This window comes from Hyla sarda, chromosome 6 (genome assembly GCF_029499605.1).
Source record: "Hyla sarda isolate aHylSar1 chromosome 6, aHylSar1.hap1, whole genome shotgun sequence".
Classification (NCBI taxonomy): Eukaryota; Metazoa; Chordata; class Amphibia; order Anura; family Hylidae; genus Hyla; species Hyla sarda.
Window position 1 is genome coordinate 207,505,489 of NC_079194.1, and position 25,678 is coordinate 207,531,166.

The following is a 25,678-nucleotide window of genomic DNA, read 5'->3' on the forward strand; positions in this document are numbered from 1 at the left end:
TACATTTATATTTACAATAAAGATTCATATGATTGATGTTATAATTTGGGGTGGTTTAGTCATTTTACACTACACAGATTTGTTGGTTATTTGAGGATTATTGTCTGTTTCTTTTGTTAGAGGATGAGACCACAAGGTTGTCACACTAAATTTGGGGATTTTCTGCCATTCTCCTCAGCTCTGTCAGGTTGGATTAGGACCGTCAGTGGAAGCCATTTTCTGGTCTCTATGGCAGGGCAATGGCTGGGCCATTCAAAGCAATTCACAAAGTTGTCCATAAGCCACTGGTGTTATCTTAGCACTGTGCTCAAGGGCACTGTCTTGTTGAAATGTGAACCTTCAACCCACTCTGGTCCTAAGCCACTGGTGTTATCTTAGCACTATGCTTGAGTGCACTGTTTTGTTGAAATGTGAACCTTCAACCCAGACTGAAGTCCAGAGCAATTTGTATAATGTTTCTGTTAAAAATATTTCAGTACTTTGCTACATTCAGCTTTCCCTTACCCCTGACTAGTCTCCCCATCCCAGCTGCTGAAAAACACCACACACAACATGATGTTACCACCACCATGCTTCACAGTGAGGATGGTATTGGGCAAATGATGGGCAGGGCCCAGTTTCCTCCAGACATGATGCTTAAAATTGAGGCCAAAAATTTAATATGGGTTTCACCAGACCAGGGAATATTGTTTCTCACAGTCTAAGAGTCCTTTAGGTGCTTTTTTGTAAACTCAAGACCATCTTCCTGGTCACTGTTGGAGTGCTGCAGTAATTGTTGACCTTCTGGAAGATTCTCCCATCCGCAAACAGGATCTTTGTATCCCAGACAGAGTGACCATCAGTGGTGAGCTAGCAAAACAGTTAAAAGATTTATTTAACCAATCAATGGTTACAGGAGCCGTCCCGGAAGATTGGAAATTAGCAAATGTTGTGCCCATTCACAAGAAAGATAGTAAGGAGGAATCAAGCAACTATAGGCCAGTAAGTCTGACATCAATAGTGGGGAAATTAATGGAAACCCTACTTAAGGATAGGATTGTGGAACATCTAAAATCCCATGGACCGTAAGGTGAAAAACAACATGGGTTTACTTCAGGAAGATCATGTCAAACACATCTTATTGATTTTTTTGACTGGGTGACTAAAATAATAGATGGCGGAGGGGCAGTAGACATTGCATATCTAGATTTTTGTAAGGCTTTTGACACTGTCCCACATAGAAGATTTATCAATAAACTACTGTCTTGAGGTTGGACTCCAATATTGTTGAGTGGATTAGGCAGTGGCTGAGTAACAGACAACAGAGGGTTGTAGTCAATGGAGAACGTCTTGTCACCAGTGGGATACCTCAGGGATCTGTACTGGGACCAATATTGTTTAATATCTTCATTAGTGATATTACAGAAGGTCTTGCTGGTAAGGTATGCCTTTTTGCTGATGACACAAAGATATGTAACAGGGTTGATGTTCCTGGAGGGATACACCAAATGGAAAAGGATTTAGGCAAACTAGAAGAATGGTCAGAACTCTGGCAACTGAAATTTAATGTGGATACGTGCAAGATAATGCACCTGGGGCGTAAAACCCCTCAGGCAGAATATAGATTATTTGACACAGTCCTGACCTCAGTATCTGAGGAGAGGGATTTAGGAGTAATTATTTCAGAAGACTTAAAGGTAGGAAGACAATGTAATAGAGCAGCAGGAAACGCTAGCAGAATGCTTGGATGTATAGGGAGAGGTATAAGCAGTGGAAAGAGAGAAGTGCTCATGCTGTTGTACAGAACACTGGTGAGACCTCATTTGGAGTATTGTGCGCAGTACTGGAGGCCGTATCTCCAGAAGAATATAGATACTCTAGAGAGAGTTCAAAGAAGAGCTACTAAACTAGTACATGGATTGCAGGATAAATCTACCAGGAAAGGTTAAAGGACCTTAACATGTATAGCTTGGAAGAAAGAAGAGACAGAGGGGATATGATAGAGACTTTTAAATACATAAAGGGAATCAACACGGTAAAGGAGGAGAGCATATTTAACCCCTTAAGGAGCTGGGGGGTTTTTACGTTTTTGCATTTTCGTTTTTTGCTCCTTGCCTTTAAAAAATCATAACCCTTTCAATTTTGCACCTAAAAATCCATATGATGGCTTACTTTTTGCGCCACCAATTCTACTTTGTAATGACGTCAGTCACTTTGCCCAAAAATCTACGGTGAAACGGAAAAAAAGTCATTGTGCGACAAAATTGAAAAAAAAAAACGCTGCGGCCATCGCGAACACCCCGACTGAGCTAGCCGACAACTTTCACTTTCACTTTTAGCGGTGCGGCTCAGCTCTGAGCGTGCGGCTAAAGGGTTAATAGCGTGCGGCGCCGCGATCGGCGCTGCGCGCTATTAGAGGCGGGTCCCGGCTTCACTATGACGCCGGGCCCGCCGTGATATGACGTGGGGGTGCTGTGTACCCCGCGTTATATCAGGAGAGCAGGACCAAGGACGTACCGGTACGTTCTTGGTCCTTAAGGGGTTAAAAGAAGAAAAACTATCACACGAGGACATAGTTTTAAATTAGAGGGGCAAAGGTTTAAAAGTAATATCAGGAAGTATTTCTTTACTGAGAGAGTAGTCGATTCATGGAATAGCCTTCCTGCAGAAGTGGTCGCTGCAAATACAGTGAAGGAGTTTAAAGGGGTACTCCGGTAGCATTCAGTAGCTAATAAGTACTGGAAGGATTAAGATTTTTTAATAGAAGTAATTTACAAATATGTTTAACTTTCTGCCACCAGTTGATTTAAAAGAAAAAAGGTTTTCACCGGAGTACCCCTTTAAACATGCATGGTATAAGCATAAGGCTATCCTTCATATAAGATAGGGCCAGGGACTAATCATAGTATTCAGATTATTGGGTAGACTAGATGGGCCAAATGGTTCTTATCTGCCGACACATTCTATTTTTCTATGTTTCTATAGTGTCCCGGTACCGTATTGCATACCGTAACTTGGTAGAAGTCCCCAAAGTCAGAGTTCCTAGGAACGGTGGGGTCCCTCTTTTCTATTTAGCCCCTCGTCACCCCTCAGTTAGTTAATATTCATCTAAATATAAATGTAAATATGTATATTTAAATGCCTACCTGTTAGCATTGCAGGACCTTAGGTCATGTGACTCAGTATTCAGAACTCTATGGTTTGTTGAAGGACCTTTGTTGGTTCTTGTGTCAGGTGTTCGCCCACAATGCAATGTAACGGTGAGTGACAGCTGTATGGACCAATCCAAAACCGCTCAGCCCCTGCCCACATAAGGGAGCTGCAGCCATTAATCTCTCTCTTCGGTTGCTGACTCTGGATGAGGTAGGACCTTCGCAACTTACAAATACGATTACCAGGCCTAAGCCTTGCTATCTCCGCAAGACCACTGGACCTAAACCTACCCCTAAATCCAGCGGATCTATGCTACAAAATCCTCCTAAACTAAAGAGAACTTACAAGGTCCCAACAAACTGTCAATCGCTGCTTCAGCTGTATATAGACTCTGTTATCTGGACTGTTGTTACTGCTGCATGTTACAGAAAATCTTCAGTAAAGTTTCTACAAGTTTTCAGCTAAGCACTGGTTGTGGACAATCCGTTATTCTGCACACACCTATCGCTCTTGGGAAGGGTGGCAATAGGCCCAACCTTACCTCAGCATTTAACCCACACCCTGGCGTTACGACTGACAAGGGTTAATAAACCCCTGATACCTGCTCAGCAACATCCCAGCTACCCTACACCCCCCGAGGCTAATATTTTTGGCATCTCACAAACAGGATTCGGGTGTGTGCCTGCTGCTGTTGCCACTAGTTGTACTCCCCCCAATATAACAGACTTTATTCATGTGCTGCAAACCGCATTACAGTGTACAAGAGCGGTGTGCGTGGTGTGCATTACAAGGGGGCCACACGAAAAGTAAGGGGGGAGGCGAAGATTTATTCGCTGCAAGAATGTGTAAACTGCAAAATGAATACATGCTACGATCTTCTGGTCCAGTCAGCACAGGAAGAGTTAACCTGCTGCCAGAGAAGCACGCAAAAAAGTCCCGAGTTGCACCACGTCCTGCCCCTGGGCATGGCTGTCAAGTTGGTGTATCGCAGCCGAAAGGGAACTTAGAGACAGAGGAGTTGTTTCTGGGAGGACCGGAAGTCGGGGCTGCACTGATGACGTTCTTCCTGCCGGCAGCTATTTTGGGGAAGCCCAGTATAAAGGAAACCCTGCACAGTGACCTCTTCAGTCTGCACAGTGAGCCGGAGAGTACAGACATGGAGCAGAGCAGCGTTCCACGTGGTGAGAGCACCAAGATGGCGCTGGAGCAATGGAAAGTTGTGGCGGTCGCAGACCAACTTTTCCACGAACTTGCCGACAGTCTGCAGCGGTTGTCGTTGGACAAAGAGGGGGCCTGCAATCTTCCCCCACTGCCCGACGATGATGATGACTGTGCTGGGATACCTGGAGTAGCATCGCCAGTGAGATTGTCTGCTCACCACCGGACTTGGGGCTCGTGGGCCGAGATCCCATCGGAGGAGTCTACAGTGAGTACCCCTCCTCCTCCAGCCCTGAGCCTAAAATACCCCTATCCAGCCTGCAGAGTGCACGGCCGCGCTCACCAAATTTGCTCCAGTGGATTTTTGGGGACGAGCTGGGATTCATCGAATATATGCACGAGGTTCTACAACCTATACCTGGGAAGCCACTCCCACCGATCCCAGCTGCACAAAGAGAAAGGGCCCTTCAGGAAGCCAAGCTGGCTGAGTTGATGGACAAAGTGAAGGCCCGACACAAAGAACTGTACGCCTCTAAGCATGTGCATTTGCCTCCTGAGGAGAGAATTCGTTATGAGGAGAACACAAAAGAGATGGAAGCACTGTTCATCCGCAAGTGGGATCATCCCCGAGAAGGGGAGGAGCCCTTAGAACGATGAAGAGCAACTGTGGCCAAGTTCAACAAGGTCAGAGATTGTCACACAGGTTAAACCCTCCTCGTAAACCAGCGAGCAGTACAGAGGCCATATCTTCATAAAAAGTTCTATTGCCTGGAGGTGGGTGAAATAGTGGAATACACCCCGTCCAGGGCCTGCGAGGAGAATGGGCTGTTGCGATCACCAGACCAATAGCTCCAACACAACTTCCGTTCAAATACTTCCCCTCTACAGATTGGGAGTCGGATCCTTTCCAGCTGAGGCCAAAATGGCCTGCTCCTGATGCCTCCACCAGCGTACTCAAGAAGGAGGAGCTTCTCCTACAACAGTCATCTTCAGTTACAGCAAAGTGCCAAGGCCTGCCCAGGACCAGGAAAGTAGGCTTAAACTGCGGGCACCAAAGACCGTACCTAGGCCCTCTCGGAGCAATGAGAGTTTGCCTCCTGCAAGGGTACCAACGAAAGTGATGTGGCCTGCTCCTGACATGGAGATGGGGCTAAAACCTTTGGCACCAACTTTGATCCCAGTGACCAGGGCGACAAGTAAACCCCTGGTCACTTTGAATCCCACTGTAACCCACTCTACTCTCACCAATGTGGTGTGGGAGAGTTATATTAACTCCCAGTCAGCCCCTGATGTTGAAAGAGCTAGGGGGTCTAGAAGAGGAACAGCAAGAGTTCGGAGAAATGTCTTTTGAAGGACTGTCATGTGATGACTGTTATGTTTCTTCTTGCTCACTAACCACTTTTATTTTTCAGCAACAGAAAAGTTCAAGACATATGTGCCTAGCAGGACTATGCTAAGACAGTTCCAGTTCCAAGTTCAGCAACGTAACTACTAAGCTTTGTGCCTGACCATTGGGTCAAGAGACTCCTTGCCAGTAGGAGATTCGTAAGTTGTGTGCCCGGCTGATTGTGGTAAGGCCGTGTTTACCAATGGACTCCTAGTGTAGGTGGACTGCAGATCCTTATACGCCCATTTTGTGTATATACCCCTATATTCATAAGACTTTCTAGCTAAAAATTGCACTTATCAGGTGTATGCGCCTGAACTTTGTTGGAGTGTTAATAAATATGTAAGTCTGTGTAATAAAAATGTATATGTTTCTTGTACACAGAGAAAAAAAAATAGCTTGGTGTCTGTGTACATAAAAAATAAGTGTTGTACACGGAAAATTGTCTGCTAGATGCACGTGTACACAAAAGGAAAACATTGTAAATAATTCTTGTACGCAAGTACATACACTAGAAACATTTAAAAGGTGTTTTAGCAGTTGCTAAATGGGTGACTCTCCCGGCTCCTCCGAGAGTAGCATTACAGTCGCCAATCGCTAGCACCGGTCTCAAAGGACTAATCAGGGTAAACTACCCTTAAGATATCAAGACTAACTTTTAAGCAGTACTTGCATACATAGTACCTTAAATAGCTCACCTAAATGTACTACCTCAGTCTTTTCGTACACCAAAGAAAAATATATCTCACACTCAAGAAACACTTTAGGAATTGTAGCCTATTGATATTCAATTCCTGCCACTGTTATGTACACTAACTTTCTCTTTTCTTGAGACTAAATGTTAGATAGCTTCATAAATGTCTAGTGAGCTTCATAAATGTCTAGTGAGCTTCATAAATGTCTAGTAAGCTTTAAAAGAAAACCATAAATATCTAGAAAGCTTTAAAGTGTCTAATGTTTGCTCACATTATCTTCGGAGTAAGAAATTATCTCTAGTCAAAAAAAAGTTTTGTCAGGATGTGTAATATGTTTAAATAATCCTGTCCTAGTCCTAGTACCTCTGCCTTTGGGGACAGGTGTCGGGGTCAACTTGTTTTAAGTAAGAGGGTTTGTGGTGTCCTGGTACCGTATTGCATACCGTAACTTGGTAGAGGTCCCCAAAGTCAGAGTTCCTAGGAAAGGTGGGGTCCCTCTTTTCTAGTTAGCCCCTCGTCGCCCCTCAGTTAGTTAATATTCATTTAAATATAAATGTAAATATGTATATTTAAATGCCTACCTGTTAGCATTGCAGGGCCTTAGGTCATGTGACTCGGTATTCAGAACTCTATGGTTTGTTGAAGGACCTTTGGTGGTTCTAGTGTCAGGTGTTCACCCACAATGCAATGTAACGGTGAGTGACAGCTGTATGGACCAATCTAAAACTGCTCAGCCCCTGCCCATATAAGGAAGCTGCAGCCATTAATCTCTCTCTTGGGTTGCTGACTCTGGATGAGGTAGGACCTCCGCAACTTACAAAGATGATTACCAGGCCTATGCCTTGCTATCTCCGCAAGACCACTGGACCTAACCCTACCCCTAAATCCAGCAGATCTATGCTAGAAAATCCTCCTTAACTAAAGAGAACTTACAAGGTCCCAACCAACTGTCAATCGCTGCTTCAGCTGTATATAGACTCTGTTATCTGGTCTGTTGTTACTGCTGCATGTTACAGAAAATCTTCAGTAAAGTTTCTACAAGTTTTCAGCTAAGCACTGGTGGTGGACAATCCGTTATTCTGCACACACCTATCCTATCGCTCTTGGGAAGGGTGGCAATAGGCCCAACGTTACCTCAGCATTTAACCCACACCCTGTCGTCACGAGTGACAAGGGTTAATAAACCCCTGATACCTGCTCAGCAACATCCCAGCTACCCTACACCCCCGAGGCTTATCACAATTATTTTTGCTAAACTCTCTCCTTAAGGCCTTTCTTTCCTGAGTACTTAGTTTGGTGGGGAGGCCAGCTCTAGGAATAGTCCTAGTTGTCCACAGGTATAAAGGGGGCCTCTGTGTTTGACATAGAGGGCATCAGCATGAGAAAAAGGTGGACATAGAGTGTATCTGTGTTTGAGAAAAAAGTCACATTGGGATATCTGTGACAGATTGTGAAGGATAAAGGGTGCTTGAGGCTAAGGAGAGAAGTGCTCTGGAGGTACCCAGGGAACGGTAGGATGCTTGGTAGTGATGAAGGAGTGCTTTGCAAGGCAAAATTAAGACACTATTACTGTACGGGATCTACTTATATCTCTAATCAGTCCCTACTGAATTGATCCAGAGGAAGGCAACAAACCCTCAAAAATTCCTTCCCGACTCCAAATATTGCAGTCAGAAAAAATCCCTGGATCAACGTTCTGTCCCTATAAATCTAGTATACATAACCAGCGACGTTATTACTCTCCAAAAATTAATCCAGACCCCTTTTGAACTCTTTTACAGAGTTCATCATGACCACCTACTCTGGCAGAGAGTTATATAGTCTCACTGCTCTTACAGTAAAGAACCCCCATCCGTGCTGGTGGAGAAACCTTCTTTCCTCAAGATGTAGAGGATGCCCCCTTGTTATGAATATAGTCCTGGGTATGAATAGATCATGGGAGAGATCTACGTATGGTCCCCTGATATATTTATACATAGTTATTAGGTTGCCCTTAAGCCTTCTTTTTTCTAAACTAAATATCCCTAATTCTGATATTCTTTCTGGGTACTATAATCCTTCCATTCCCCGTATTACTCTGGTTGCCGAATTTGTACCCTCTCCAGCTCCACTATATCTTTCTTGTACACTGGGGCCCAGTACTGTACACCATATTTCATGTGTGGTCTGACTAGTGATTTGTACAGCGGTACAATTATTTCCTTGTCGTGAACATCTATGCTCCTATTGATGCACCCGATGATCTCATTTGCCTTGGCAGCAGCTGCCCGACACTGGTCACTACAGCTAAATTTACTGTTAACTAAGACTCCTAAGTCCTTTTCCATGTCAGTCATCCCAAGTGTTCTCCAATTTAATACATAATCCCAGCCTGGATTTTTCCTCCCCATGTGCATTACCTTACATTTATTAGTGTTGAATCTCATCTGCCACTTCCTAGCCAAAACCTCCAACCTATCCAGATCCATTTGTAACAGTGCACTGTCCTCTATAGTGTTCACCACTTTACAGAGTTTAGTATCATCTGCAAAGATTGCTACTTTACTGTTCAACCTCTCTAAAAGGTTATTAATGAATATATTAAATAGAATAGGACCCAAGACTGACCCTTGTGGTACCCCACTAGTAACACTCACCCAATCAAAATAAGTACCATTAATAATCACCCTCTGTTTCCTATCACAGAGCCAGTTACCCACATACACACATTCTCCGCCAGCCCAATCCTTCTCATTTTATGTACCAATCTTTTATGTGGCACTGTATCAAATTTGCCAAATTTTCTGAAAAAATTTGGTTCGGACAGAATTTATTTGTGGCGAATCACTATTAAAAACGGCTATTTCTGGCCTACAGAGAGGCTCAATGGGCATGTAGAACACTTTGTCTTGTCGAAACAAGCATATGGAGTGTGATGTGTTTGTGAAATAATACTGTTATTCAGAATGACATACAGATTACAGACTAGTGTTGAGCGGCATAGGCCATATTCGAATTCGCGAATATTCGCGAATATATGGACGAATATTCGCCATATATTCGCGAATATTCGCATATTCGTTATATTCTCGTTTTATTTCACATATGCGAAAATATGCGTATGCGAAAATCAACGTATGTGAAAATTCGCATATGCGAAAATTAGCATATGCTAATTTTCGCATATGCGAATGTTCGCACGCCAGTCTCGCACAGTAGTATTACAGCCTTCTTTACACCACACAAGCTGGAAGCAGAGAGGGGTGATCACTGTGATGTGTACTGTCAAGAAAAAAAAACAAAAAAAAAACGAATATTCGTAATTACGAATATATAGCGCTATATTCGCGAAATTCGCGAATTCGCGAATATGCGATATTCGCGAATAATATTCGAATTGCGAATATTCGCGAGCAACACTATTACAGACATCGCTATTATAATCACTGACGCAGAGCGTCTGGATGTGGCAGATTTTTTTATGTAATTTTAATTTATAAAACATTTTAGATTACCCATTAGTGTTTCTCACGAATATTCGCAATGCGAATTTTATTAGTGAATTCGCGAATATAGCACTATATATTCGCAATTACGAATATTCGGATATATCTTTTTTTCACAGTACACATCACAGTGATCATCCCTCTCTGCTTCCAGCTTGTGTGGTGTAAAGAAGGCTCTAATACTACTGTGTGAGACTGTCGTACGAATTTTCGCATATGCGAAAATCAGCAGCATATCCTAATTTTCGCACATGCGAATTTTCACATATGCAAATTATTGCATATGCGAACTTTCACTTATGCTAATTTTTGCATATGCTAATTTTCGCATATGCGAATTTTAGCATATGCTAATTTTCGCATATGCGAAAATAGAACGCAAATATTACGAATATGCGAATATATGATGAATATTCGTCCATATATTCGCAAAATATCGCAAATTCGAATATGGCCTATGCCGCTCAACACTATTACCCATTATGGTGAGCATCGAGCTGGCAGTCCTACGATACAACCTGTTCCAGCCCCTGCCTCTCAGTGCCCCCCTCATTGTGAAAGTGTGAATGTTTCATTTAATCAGTTCTGGTTCATTGTTATCGCTCCAAGCTGTTACATCGGATTCTTTTGATAATTCCACAGGTAAAATGACGTCAAAATGTAATATTCCCATTAAATTCCCAATTTAAATGTCTCAGCGTTTACTTTGGACTAATACTGAATGACCACAAAACCCAATCTAACAAGGAGTCACATGGCAGAGCCTGGAGGTGGCAGCAGCATGAGGAGACCATAATCTGGCAGAATGACACAGCCTTGATTCCGCGGCCGCAAGAGGAGACCATATAGTGGCTGAATGACACAGCCTGGAGTTGGCAGCAGCATTAGGAGACCAAAGGGCCTCACAATCCCTAAGGTTAAAATATGAATTTTCAAATTTAAATGGAAGATTTATGGTAGCTAGTGCTACCACAACAATTTTTAGGTAATGTCCCAGGCCCAGCAGCATCAGTAAACCATATAGTAGCTGAATGACGCAGCCTGGAGCTGGTGACAGCATAAGGAGACAATAGGGCTTCGCAATCCCTAAGATTAAACTGTTAACGACCATGGACCTCTATACTTGTCTATGTGCCGTCAACGGGGTCAAACCGGGCGGCCCCCAGCTGATTCCTGTAGCTGGGGGCTGGCATTAATAGCCGACATGCGGTGATCGCTGCAGCCAGCTATTAACCCTTTGGATACTATGATCCCTGGTGGTCCAGTGGGGTGGATTGCCCCCCTGCAGCGCAATTGCGGGGGGAGGGGGCGCTACACTGCTGAGGTAACCTGAGGGCTTACCTCTCCTGTAGTGCCAGCTCGTGCGCTGAGAATGATAAAGCCTGGCAGGACCAGGCTTTATCAATCGAGAGCAGAGCACACAGATCAATGGGGTTTTATGGAACCACATTGATCTGTATAAGGAATCAAATGATTCCTCCTAAAAGTTCCCTAAGGGGACAAAACGTGTAAAAAAAAAAAAAGGAATTTTTTTTTTAAAACACACATATTAACCCCTTCCTTATTAAAAGTTAAAATCACCCCCCTTTTTCCAAATTCCATGTAAAAATGTATAAACATAATAAAAATAAACATATGTGATATCGCCGCGTGCATAAATGTCCGAACTATAAAAATATATTGTTAGTGGAACCGCAAGGTCAATGGCGTACGCGCAAAGAAATTCCATAGTCCAAAATAGCGTATTTTTGGTCACTTTGTATGCCATAAAAGATGAATGAAAATGGATCAAAAAGTCCAATCAAAACAAAAGTGGTACCGATAAAACTTCAGATCACGGCACAAAAAATTAGCCCACATACAGCCCTGTACGAGAAAAAATTCAAAAGTTATAGGAGTCAGAAAAGGACAATTTGAAATGGATCAATTTTGTGCATTTACTAGAAAATGTACTGCTTAGAAACGGAAGCCCCCAAAATTTACAAAATGGCATATTTTCTTCAATGTCTTCTTACAATGATTTTTTCCCCGTTTCGCCGTAGATTTTTGGGTAAAATGACTGATGTCATTACAAAGTACAATTGGTGGCGCAAAATACTAAAAAGCCCTCATATGGTTTGTTAGGTACAAAATTGAAAGGGTTATCATTTTTAAAAGGTAAGAAGGAAAAAACGAAAGTGTAAAAACAGAAAAACGATTGGTCCTTTAGGGCTTAAAAGATTAATTTTTACATTTAGATTGAAGATTTATGGTAGCTAGTGCTACCATATCATTGTTTAGGTAATGTCCCAGGCCCAGCTGCATCAGTAAACCATATTGTGGCTGAATTACACAGCTTGGAGCTGAAGGCAGCATGAGGAGACAAAAGGACTTCACAATCCCTAAGATTAAAAGATGAATTTTCAAATTTAAATTGAAGATTCATGGTAGCTAGTGCAACCATAACATTTTTTAGGTAATGTCCCAGGGCAAGCAGCATCGGTAAACCATATAGTGGATGAATGACACAGCCTGGAACTGGAGACAGCATGAGGAGAGCATAGGGCTTCATAATCCACAAGATTAAAAGATTAATTTTCAAATTTAAATTGAAGATTTATGGTAGCTAGCGCTACCATAAAATTCTTAAGGTAATGTCCCAGGCCCAGCAGCATGAGTAAACCATATAGTGGCTGAATGACAAAGCGTGGAGGTGGTGGCAGCATGAGGAGACCATATGGTAGCTGAATGACACAGCGTGGAGATAGCGGAAGCATGAGGAGACCATATAGTGGCCAGGGCAAACTCTGCTAGTTGTGGCCACAAATCAAGTTTGGCTGCTCAGAAGTCCAGCGGATCTTCCATGTGTGTTGGCATGGGCATGGCAGTGGAAGGTGAGCGCAGAGGGTCCCCCCCGAGTCAGACCTACGAGAGGATGGACAATGGTGCCGATAGGCATCGGCCAAGTGACTACATGGGATATCTCTGTAGTAGGTCAGTTTGTCCTCCCTTTCAGTGGGTGTAAAAAAAAAACCATTTTGTACCAGAAGTGTGGGTCCAATAAGGTGGAGAGCCAGAAGTCATCCCGCTGCTGAATGGTGACAATTCGGTGGTTACTATGCAAGCAACTGAGCATGCATCATGCCATTTGTGCAAGTGACTCGGAGGGACTCTGCCTCCATCTCCACTGCATACTGCCACAGTGTGTCTGGGTCCTCTGTCTCGCCTTCCTCATAACCCTCTAGCTCCTCTGGCTGCTCCTGCTCCTCCTCTCCTGTCAGATGACTAGAAAAATCACCCATTTTGCGAAACCTAAACTGTGCTACACTGTGCCCCCCTCCTCCTCCAGTTCAGCCCCCCACAGGGCTCATGTGGCCGTGAGATGTAGGCGCCACGTCTCCAGTGCCCTGACCAGCCTAGTTTCCAACACGCGTTGTAGTAAATTAAGCAATGGAATGACGGCATTAATCCCGTAATCCTGGCAACTGACTAATAATGTGGCTTCCTCAAAGGGCCTGAGCAAACGGCAGGTGTCCCGTATGAGTTGTCACTGATTGACATTGAAGTTACACAGGGGAGTACCCCTATCTGCTTGGATCATCAAGAAATCGGTGATGGCTTTTCTCTGTTCGTATAGTTGGTCCAACATATGGAGGGTGGAATTCCAACACGTGGCAAGGTTGCAAATGAGAGTATGTTGGGAGATACCGTTCTGACACTGCAGCTAAAGGAGGGTGTGCTTTGCGGTGGACGAGTGGTTGAAGTGCATGCAAAGTTTCCTTCACATTGTTATGATGTCTTGTGAATGGGGGGAACACTTCCGGAACCGCTAGTCAACCAGATTGAGCATGTGTGCCATGCAGGGAGCATGGCTCAGCCTTCCTCATTGCAGCGCAGACAAGGTGTTCTTCCCATTGTCAGTCACCATGCTTTCCATTTCCAGTTTTCGTGGAGTAAGCCATTCTCCAATTTATTTTATGAATGACTTTTAGCAGTTCCTCCCCTGTGGGACTCTTTTCGCATGGCAAACCATGTGAAGAACAGCGTGACACTGCTGTGCCCTGCATAGATGGTATGCTGAAGGGGCACTGAGACTTGTCCGTTCAGTGGAGGACACGTTGGAGGATGAGGAGGTGGAGTCGCACACTCTCACAGGACAAATGGCCTAAGAGCGTGGAAGAGGAAGCGGCAAGACTTGTCCAAGTTGGCGTTGTGGTTGTGCAGGAACCACAATCACCCAGTGGGCCGTAAAGGACATGTATTGTCCCTGACCATAGTTAGAGCTCCAGACATTGGCATTGCCATGAACTGTGGTACACACCGACAGGCTCAAGGACTGGCCCCCCTTCTCCCACAAAATTCTGTAGGGCTGGTACTGCCTTCTTAGCAAATAAATGATGGCTTGAGGCTCTCCACCTGCGGCAGTGTGTACCAGCCGGTGTGTACTTTTTGGCTGGCCTTTTACAGTATCTAGGCCCTTAAGACTTTATCAGGAACAAAATGGTTCAACACTTTGATTTACGGATGTGGTACGCAATTATGAGGGCAGAAAAATGTGCTACAGTACGCTTAAGAAAGATTTTGTGTACAACACCAGCCGGTTTACTTATGGCTGTCCTTTTACAGTATCTAGGCCCTTAAAGGGGTTATCCAGGCAAAAACTTCTTTTTTTATATCAACTGGCTCCAGAAAGTTAAACAGATTTGGAAATTACTTCTATTAAAAAATCTTAATCCTTTCAGTACTTATGAGCTTCTGAAGTTAAGGTTGTTCTTTTCTGTCTAAGTCCTCTCTGATGACACCTGTCTCGGGAAACGCCCAGTTTAGAAGCAAATCCCCATAGCAAACCTCTTCTAAACTGGGCGGTTCCCGAGACAGGTGTCATCAGAGAGGACTTAGACAGAAAAGAACAACCTTAACTTCAGAAGCTCATAAGTAATAAAAGGATTAAGATATTTTAATAGATGTAATTTACAAATCTGTTTAACTTTCTGGAGCCAGTTGATATATATAAAACGTTTTTTTGTTTTTTTTTGGAATACCCCTTTAAGACTTTATCAGGAAAAAAATTGAAAACTTATCAGGAAAATAACAACACTTTGATGTACGTATGTGGTATGCACTTATGAGGGCAGAAAGATGCGCCACAGTATGCTTAAAAAAATGTTGTGCACAGCCACAGTGCTGGAGCACACAGTGGCTGTGTACTACAGCCAAAACTGCACTCCTTTCCCTATCAGTGCTTCTAGCCAGGATTTGCGCTTGAGCTGAATCGCTGTTGTTCTTCTCTGCAACACACTGCTCTCTAATCTTCGCTATGATAGAACGCTGTTGACAGTGTATCACTGCAGTAAGCATGCTTTTCTGTGACAAGCAAACTGCTCTCTGTCCAACAGAACGCTGACTTGACTAGGAGGTAAATCGCTGCTGGAAAAAGCTTTTCTCTGTAACACACACAGGGCTGTCTGTCCCTATCTATCTCTCTGCAGTGTAAGGATGAAATGACTGGCCACAATATGGCTGCCAATTATATAGGGCTGTGACATCACAGGGGTGACTGGCTGCTGATGGGCTGCATCCTGCATGTGATTCAGGGTTTAATAAAGCGATTCACGCGATAGAATCACAGCTATTTTCGCATTCATTACAAATCGAATTTTCCATGAAAACAAATCGAATTTTCCCTGAAATTTAGAATGAATTTAGATTTGTCAGATTTGATTAGCTCATCTCTACCTGTCACTATAGAGTCTTTGTCTATTACATTACTTAATTCCTTTAGAACACGGGGGTGAATGCCATCTGGGCCTGGTGATTTTTCTATTTAGTTTTTTGGTATGCGGCACTGTACTTCTTCCTGTAGACAGGTGACTGAGGTCAAGTTGTGGCTGGAAGAAGTCATAATGGTGATCTGGTCTCGATAAAGAGAAAAAAGGGAGAGTTATGCTAGGGCTACTTTTCAATTTTGGCCATGGCAGGGGCTGCACGATCAATGATTACATGTCACTCTGCCTGGATTGTGCTACATCTCAACTAACATTATATCTACATTGAGTAGAGACTACACCTGTTAGTTTAACCCTTTTGCTGTGTGAAACATAGAAACATAGAATGTGCCGGCAGATAAGAACCATTTGGCCCATCTAGTCTGCCCAATAATCTGAATCTTATCAATAGTCCCTGGCCCTATCTTATATGAAGGATAGCCTTATGCTTATCCCATGCATGTTTAAATGTGTGGGTTTTATTAGGGTGCCCTTGTATGCCACTAGTGGTTCTGATAATGATAGTTTCAGGTGGTATCTGAAATTGCAATTACCATTAAAGAAAGTGCAAACCGTGGCCTGTACTGTATCATGTTAGAGTGCACTAGGATAAAGTTTTCTGTGTGAACATACTGGTAATAGAGTAGAATAGAATGAGGGTCCCATCGATGCTTTAAAATATCCCTGTCTATAGGGGTGTGTAAGGACCATGCTTTGCTTCCAAATTCTTCATTTTTCCCAAGATTTTTCCTGTTGGATTTGGAATAAATTCAATAGGGAAAAGCTCATGGCTTGCCCCATTGGATTTTAGAATACATATGACCATCATGTGGTGTTGTACGAAGGCACCGTTGACAATACATTACATCATATGGTTTATACACACTTTTCCATTACTTTAAATCTCTCTCTTTATGATAATAAACCAGCAACAGCTAAGTCTAGCTATACGCACGTATCTAGGCCATTGCCATATTAATTGCAATACATCATTACAATAAAATGTACAAATGCTAAAATGCCAGTCAACAAAATAAGCAGCAGTGACCAACACAGGGAACAGGGGACAAGGACCTACCTGTGCAGCGCTCCGATGGGTGAAAGGATTTGATTTGATTGAAGAGCAAAATACACATAAAATAGACAGTTATAAAGGTCAGATATCCCAGCTCACGATATATTGAATCGCTCCATCATACTCTGCTTTAAAGTGAATTTGGAGTGACATAGCATAACGGGAAACAATATTTAATAAACTATGACTTTTATTGTTCATTTCTCAAAGGTAAGAAAAAGTTAACTATTGCTATAGGAGACAGGCTACACATTTTTAATGCAAGCAATCTGCATAAAAAAGTATCATTATCTGCAGCTTATTTTCTATACATTATCGCACTTCAACAGAAGTCTGTTATGTAAGATACTGAAACTTTCTGTTTTAGAAATGTGATAGAAATACAAAGACATTTACTAAAGTGAATAACTGTTTTCATCATACTGCTTCATACTGATGATGGAAAGCAAAGCATGTATGCTGGCAGTCTTGAGAGGTCTACTCTATTCTCTGGTCTCATCATATCCTTTTCTGTAGTCACTATTAACCCCTTCCCGCAGAATGTCATATATAAACGCCGGGTTGTGCAGTGCGTTCGCGCATCCCGGCGTTTATAAATGACATTCAGTTAACCCGGCGATGCGCAGCATCGCACGGGTTAACTGGCAGAAGTCCCGCTGTTTCCAGCAGGGGACAACTTCTGCTTCACCCCCAGGATCATCCATTGATGGTTCTGGTCAGCGATCACTGTGATTGGTCCCTGTGGACCAATCACAGTGATCTGGGCTGAAAGTTCAGATCCCCCGCACTGCCCGCCCCTGGAAGTCGGGCAGAACGGGGGACATTGGCTGCGGGGGCTCGCTCGGGACCTGCAGCATAGGGGGGGGGAACATCAGGGGACCGGCGGACTTACCAGATCCAGCGACGGGACCGAGGAGCAGCGCGGGACCGGCCACGAGGACGAGGAGCGACGGGACCAGCAGGTGAGTACATGGTCCTCAGAAGCAGCAGTGAAGATCTTCACTGCTGCTTCTAGGAGTCTGAAAACTACAACTCCCAGCATGCCTAGACAGCCTTTGGCTGTCTGGGCATGCTGGGAGTTGTAGTTTTGCAACATCTGGAGGGCCCCAGTTTGGAGACCATTGTATATTGGTCTCCAATCTGTGCTCTTCCAGCTGTTGCAAAACTACAACTCCCAGTATGCACTGACTGTCCAGGCATGCTGGGAGTTTTAGTTCAGCAACATCTGGCCCTTCAGATGTTGCCGAACTACAACTCCCAGCATGCCCTTCAGCTGTCTGGGCATGCTGGGAGTTGTAGTTTTGCAACAACTGGAGACACACTGGTTGGGAAACATTGTTTCTAACTCAGTGTTTCCTAGCCTGTGTGCCTCCAGCTGTTGCAAAACTATAACTCCCAGCATGCACTAACAGACCATGCATGCTGGGAGTTGTAGTTTTGCAACATCTGGAGGGCCCCAGTTTGGAGACCATTGTATAATGGTCTCCAATCTGTGCTCTTCCAGCTGTTGCAAAACTACAACTCCCAGTATGCACTGACTGTCCAGGCATGCTGGGAGTTTTAGTTCAGCAACATCTGGCCCTTCAGATGTTGCCGAACTACAACTCCCAGCATGCCCTTCAGCTGTCTGGGCATGCTGGGAGTTGTAGTTTTGCAACAACTGGAGACACACTGGTTGGGAAACATTGTCTGTTTCTAACTCAGTGTTTCCTAACCTGTGTGCCTCCAGCTGTTGCAAAACTATGACTCCCAGCATGCACTAACAGACCATGCATGCTGGGAGTTGTGGTTTTGCAACAGCTGATGCAACCCCCCCAAGTCCCCCCGCCCCGCCACCCCCGTGAATGTACAGGGTACATTCACATGGGCGAGGCTTTTACAGTGGGTTTCTCGCATCTTGAGATGCAGCAAATTTTGCGTCGGGAAACTCGCTGTAATCCCCCGCCCATGTGACTGTACCCTAAAAACACTACACTACACTAACACAAAATAAAATAAAAAGTTAAAAACACTACATATACACATACCCTTACACAGCCCCCCTCCCCCAATAAGAACGTCCGGTACACCACTGTTTCCAAAGCAGAGCCTCCAGCTGTTGAAAAACAACAACTCCCAGTATTGCCGGACAGCCGTTGACTGTCCACGCATGCTGGGAGTTTTGCAACAGCTGGAGGCACCCTGTTTGGGAATCACTGGCGTAGAATACCCCTATGGCCACCCCTATGCAAATCCCTAATTTAGGCCTCAAATGCGCACAGCGCTCTCATTTTGGAGCCCTGTCGTATATCAAGGCAACAGTTTAGGGCGACATATGGGGTATCGCCGTACTCGGGAGAAATTGAATTACAAGGTTTGGGGGGCTTTTTCTTCTTTAACCCTTCATGAAAAGGAAATGTTGGGGTCTACACCAGAATGTTAGTGTAAAAAAATTAAATTTTTTACACTAACATGCTGATGTTGCCCTATACTTTACATTTTCACAAGAGGTAAAAGGGAAAAAGCCCCCCAAAATTTTTAACGCAATTTCTCCCGACTACGGAGATACCCCACATGTGGGCGTAAAGTCCTCTGGGGGCGCACAACAAGGCCCAGAAGGGAGAGTGCACCATGTACATTTGAGGTGATTTGCACAGGGGTGGCTGATTGTTACAGCGGTTTTGACAAACGCAAAAAAAAAAACCCGCATGTGACCCCATTTCGGAAACTACACCCCTCACGGAATGTAATGAGGGGTGCAGTGAGAATTTACCCCCCACAGGTGTCTGACGGATCTTTGGAACAGTGGTCCGTGAAAATGAAAACTTGTACAGCCCACTGTTCCAAAGATCTGTCAGACACCAGTGGGGGGCAAATGCTCACTGTATCCCTTGTTACGTTCCTCAAGGGGTCTCGTTTCCAAAATGGTATGCCATGTGTTTTTTTTTTGCTGTTCTGGCACCATAGGGGCTTCCTAAATGCGATATGCCCCCCGAGCAAAATTTGCTCTCAAAAAGCCAAATATGACTCCTTCTCTTCTGAGCATTGTAGTTCGCCCATAGTGCACTTCAGGTCAACTTATGGGGTACCTCCATACTCAGAAGAGAAGGGGTTACAAATATTGGGGGGTATTTCCTGCTATTAACCCTTGCAAAAATGTGAAATTTGGGGGGAAACACAAATTTTAGTGGAATTTTTTTTTTTTTTTTTACATATGCAAAAGTCGTGAAACACCTGTGGGGTAATAAGGCTCACTTTATTCCTTGTTATGTTCCTCAAGGGGTCTAGTTTCCAAAATGGTATGCCATGTGAGGGTTTTTTGCTGTTCTGGCACCATAGGGGCTTCCTAAATGCAACATGCCCCCCAAAAACCATTTCAGAAAAACGTACTCTCCAAAATCCCCTTGTCGCTCTTTCCCTTCTGAGCCCTCTACTGCGCCCGCCGAACAATTTACATAGACATATGAGATATGTGCTTACTCGAGAGAAATTGGGCTACAAATAGAAGTATACATTTTCTCCTTTTACCCCTTGTAAAAATTCAAAAATTGGGTCTACAAGAACATGGGAGTGTAAAAAATGAAGATTGTGAATTTTCTCCTTCACTTTGCTTCTATTCCTGTGAAACACCTAAAGGGTTAAAATGATGACTGAATGTCATTTTGAATACATTGGGGGGTGCAGTTTTTATAATGGGGTCATTTATGGGGTATTTCTAATATGAAGACCCTTCAAATCCACTTCAAACCTGAACTGGTCCCTGAAAAATAGTGAGTTTGAAAATTTTGTGAAAAATTGGAAAATTGTTGCTGAACTTTGAAGCCCTCTGGTGTCTTCCAAAAGTAAAAACTCGTCACTTTTATGATGCAAACATAAAGTAGACATATTGTATATGTGAATAAAAAAATTTTTTATTTGTAATATACATTTTCCTTACAAGCAGAGAGCTTCAAAGTTAGAAAAATGCAAAATTTTCAAATTTTTCATCAAATTTTAGGATTTTTCACATGGAAAGGATGCAAGTTACCACAAAAATTTACCACCATGTTAAAGTAGAATATGTCACGAAAAAACAATCTCGGAATCAGAATGATAACTAAAAGCATTCCAGAGTTATTAATGTTTAAATTGACAGTGGTCAGATGTGCAAAAAACGCTTTGGTCCTTAAGGCCAAAATGGGCTTGGTCCTGAAGGGGTTAATGTCTTCTGCCTAAAACAGGAACATTTGATGTTGGGAGTGCCCTAAGTTTTGTTGGGAGTGCCCTAAGTAAGCTCTTTATGTTTGGGTCAATGTTTAGGGGAGACCAAACTCAATTTTTTTTTTTTTATAAATAAAACCATTAACCCCTTAAGGACCAGGGTTTTTTCTGTTTTTGCCCTTTCATTTTTTCCTCCTTACCTTTAAAAAATCATAACTCTTTCAATGTTGCACCTAAAAATCCATATGATGGCTTATACATCAGTCATTTTACCCAAAAATCTACGGCAAAACGGGAAAAAAATCATTGTGAGACAAAATCGGAAAAAAAAGCCATTTTGTAAATTTTGGGGGCTTCTGTTTCTACGCAGTACATTTTTCAGTAAAAATTACACCTTCTCTTTATTCTGTAGGTCCATACCATTAAAATGATACCCTACTTTTATAGGTTTGATTTTGTCATACTTCTGAAAAAAATCATAACTACATGCAGGAAAATGTATACGTTTAAAATTGTCATCTTCTGACCCCTATAACTTTTTTATTTTTTTGTGCGCCGTGACGTTGCCTTGACGACGACACACAGGGACGTTCATGTGCAACGTCCCTGTGCGTCGGCGTCAAGTCAGCGTCACTAGTCCGGGGCCGTGCCCGAAGCACGGAGAAGAGGCCCCCCCCCGGTGAAAATGGACAGCCCGCAACGACTAACCCTCCCCACCAGACGGTCCCTGCAGCATAGATGGCCCGGACCAGCTCACCCTAACTTCCCGCCAAGGGGAGGTGAGTACAAAACAAAAGGGGAGGGGCTGGATGATGACGAAGGCCGCAGTGGTCTTCAACCTGCGGACCTCCAGAGGTTTCAAAACTACAACACCCAGCATGCCCGGACAGCCGATGGCTGTCATCTGACTTTGCCCCAACAATCAGCACCATGGGTTCTTCTAAGCAGTTGCCTAAAAATCTGAAACTGAAAATAGTTGACACTCACAAAGCTGGAGAAGGCTATAAGAGGATAGCAAAATGTTTTCAGATGTCAATATCCTCTGTTCAAATCTGAAAAAAGCAAAAGAGGGAAGACCGTCGGGAAGGCGCCTAGTGTGATACCGTTGATGACAGGTGAGAGGGGTTAGTAGGAGAGTAGGTAATGGATGCTCACCTTGAGCGAGCAAAAAACTCGCATGTAGACCCACAGTGGGGTTAGTGGTATAGAAGAGTCCTCTAGATGCAGCTGCTAGGCCCAGGGTACAGGACAGGACTAGCCAGTCCTGGAGAAATATGCAGTGGAGAGGAAGAAAAAAAACCTTTCAAAGGGCGCTGCTGTTGTCCTGGATAGGAGGTCATACAGTTACTCTACAAACGCTGTGTGTGAAGTAGTGGCCGCCCACCATGCTAACTCCACGTTGCGCTCGCACTAGCACATGACGTCAGGAAAGAGGCGGGATTCAAGCGGTCGCGGTATCCTATCCAGGACAACAGCAGCGCCCTTTGAAATGGTTTTTTTTCTTCCTCTCCACTGCAATATCCTCTGTTCGGAATGTAATTAAGAAATGGCAGTCATCAGGAACAGTGGAAGTTAAAGCAAGAACTGGAAGACCAAGAAAAATATCAGACAGAACAGCTTGCAGAATTGTGAGAAAAATAATTCAAAACCCACGTTTGACTGCACAATCCCTCCAGAAAGATCTTGCAGACACTGGAGTTGTGGTACACTATTCCACTATAAAGAGATACTTGTCATCAAAAGAAAACTTCTTCTATAACCTCACAACAAAAATCAGCGTTTTAACTTTGCAAATGAACATATAGACAAGCCTGATGCATTTTGGAAACAAGTTCTGTGGACCGATGAGGTTAAAATTTAACTTTTTGGCGGGAATAGGCAAAGGTGCGTTTGGAGAAGAAGGGGAACAGAATTTAATGAAAAGTACCTCTGTTCAACTGTTAAGCATGGGGGTGGATCAATCATGCTTTGGGGTTGTATTGCAGCCAGTGGCACAGGGAACATCTCACGAGTAGAAGGAAAAATGGATTCAATACAATTTCAGCAACTTTTAGATGCTAACTTGATGCCATCTGTGAAAAAGCTGAAGTTAAAGAGAGGATGGCTTCTACAAATGGATAATGATCCTAAACACACCTCGAAATCCATGGGGGATTGCATCAAGAGGTGTAAACTGAATGTTTTGCCATGGCCTTCACAATCTCCTGACCTCAACATAATTGAAAATCTATGGATATAGCTTAAAAGAGCAGTGCGTGACAGACAGTCCAGAAATCTCAAAGAACTAGAAGACTTTTGTAAGGAAGAATGGGCAAAGATACCTCAAACAAGAATTGAAAGACTCTTGGCTGGCTACAAAAAGCGTTTACAAGCTGTGATACTTGCCAAAGGGGGCAGTACAAGATATCAACTCTGCAGGGTGCCGAAACTTTTGCAGATGCCATTTTTTTTTGTTTTCTGTTATTTTGAAAGTGTAAATAATGGAAATAAAATCTAAGTTTTGTTGACATATTATAAGAATGTCTAATCTGTAATTTGATGCCTTTTGGAGATTTTTCAATCTTTCCTTGGCTTCTTTATGCACATTAATACAATTTTTTTCCTGGGGTGCCCAAACTTTTGATCTCCACTGTATAGTTTATTTTTTATGATTAAAATACAGGATTGACTATAATGTCAAGTGCCTTAAAATATCTTTAAATAGACATCTCCAACCATAGATTATTGTGGTACTGTAAGTCCAAGCTAATTTCTGATTTTAAGGACTCCTATCTATTGTAACATACAGCTAATGAAAAGAAAGATCAAAATGACATTCATTTGCAGGACTAAAAAAGTTTCTGATGAGTCCCAGTCCCCTTTTCCAGACATAGAACTAAATATCAACTCAATTACTGATGGCATTATAAGAGCTCCTCATTATCAGGTAAAAATTAGGATATGCGATTCAGTTCTATCTTTATATATATATATATATATATATATATATATATATATATATGTATATATATATATTATTTTTTTCTAGGCGAGGTTGAGGCGAGGCTAGGCTAGTAATGAGTTTTTTTTATTTTAAACAAATATTTAAAACTTTTCAATTAATGCTTTGACAGCAAAGAATTACCTTTTTTTCTGCAGTCATTTGTAAAGCTTAATTTAGTAAATGGGAAACTTATGACTTAATTAAAAAATAGAAGTGAACAACTTATATTTAGAAAAGGTTGTAAGGTTTTTAATTGAATTAAAGGGGTACTCTGGTGGTCAACGTGTTTTTCAGTTTTTGACTTACTCTATTTGTTTTGTTTCATTTCTGTTCTTGTTGTTTAGCCTACTCTATTTCCGTTCTTTGTTGTCTTTTCCTCCCCCACTTTGTTTTCCTATCTTTGCTTCTATTTCCTGTTTCGTGCTGTGCTGAAAACTACAAATCCCAGCATGCCACATGCCTTGCTGGTTTGGGGCAGCTCCTTTTTTTTCTCTGTTCCGCCCTTTACCCATCCTACTATTTTCCCGGGTCGGCCCCCTTATAAACAGCACACTAATATAATCAGCCCTGGTTGGGATACACTGGCATGCACACACAAAAAGGACTACAACTCCCAGCATGTGTCATTCAGGAGTCATCAGTCTGTGGTATAACACCAGCATGCTGCCTCTGTAGTCTCCTGGGGGTTGTAGTTCACCACACCTCTATAGGGCATACACCAGTGTTTTCCAACCAGGGTGCCTCCGGGTGTTGCAAAACTACCAGCATACCCGGACAGCCAAAAGCTGTCCGGGCATGCTGGGCGTTGTAGTTTTGATACAGCTGAAGACACCCTGGTTGGGAAACAACACACTTTGTTTTTAATATACTGAATAGGCTAGGCCAGTGTTTCCCAATCAGTGTGCCTCAAGCTGTTGCAAAACTGCAACTCCCAGCATGCCCAAAGTCTGTCCAGGCATGCTGGGAGTTGTAGTTTCGCAACAGCTGGAGGCACACTGGTTTGTAAATACTAGCATACACACAAATAACAGGGACTACAACTCCCAGCATGTGTCATTCAGGAGTCCCCCCCCTCCCCCCTTCACACATAGAAATCCTTCCCAGTCCGAGATTTATTCCGCTGCAGTCTATACATCCCCAGCCCGTGCACTTTGTTATCCTGCCCTTCAGATAACACTCTTATCTTATCTCTGTCTTCTTTCAGTGCAGACCTGCATCCTCAGAAGTAATGTCCTCTCTATCCCCCTGCTCTGGCTTCTTTCTCTCATGCACACCTGTGTCCTCCAGGAGGCGGAGATGAGGGGGCGTGGCTTCTTTCTCATGCAATTCTGAAAGAACAGAGAAAAAAAAGCCCTGATGTGTTGTCCACAGCCTAATCCTAACATGACCGACGTTGTGGACAACAGATAGAGATCCAACACAGAACTACAGAACTTCCTGTCCTACAAACAGGTAAGAAAAAAAGACACATGCTACACAAACATATAATACATGTCAAATGCAAAAAAACATGAACGTTAAAAGAAGAAGCAATATAGCCAAAAATCTTGATCACCGGAGTACCCCTTTAATTCTTAACCATAAATATGGATCAGATTGGTCTGTGATAACATGGAAATGATTTGTACATGCTGTACATTTGTCAATACATTTGAGAATATACAATTGACTTCAACGGGTAGGAAAATATGCAGCAAAACACACTGTGAATGCTGTTCATGTGACCCTATTCTTGATAAACTTTGAAGCTTCTGGGCTTTATTGTATAATCTGGAATTGGTGCCCTTACCTGGCATGCGTGTCTTGTTAAAGGGGTACTCCGCCTAGATGATGGATAATG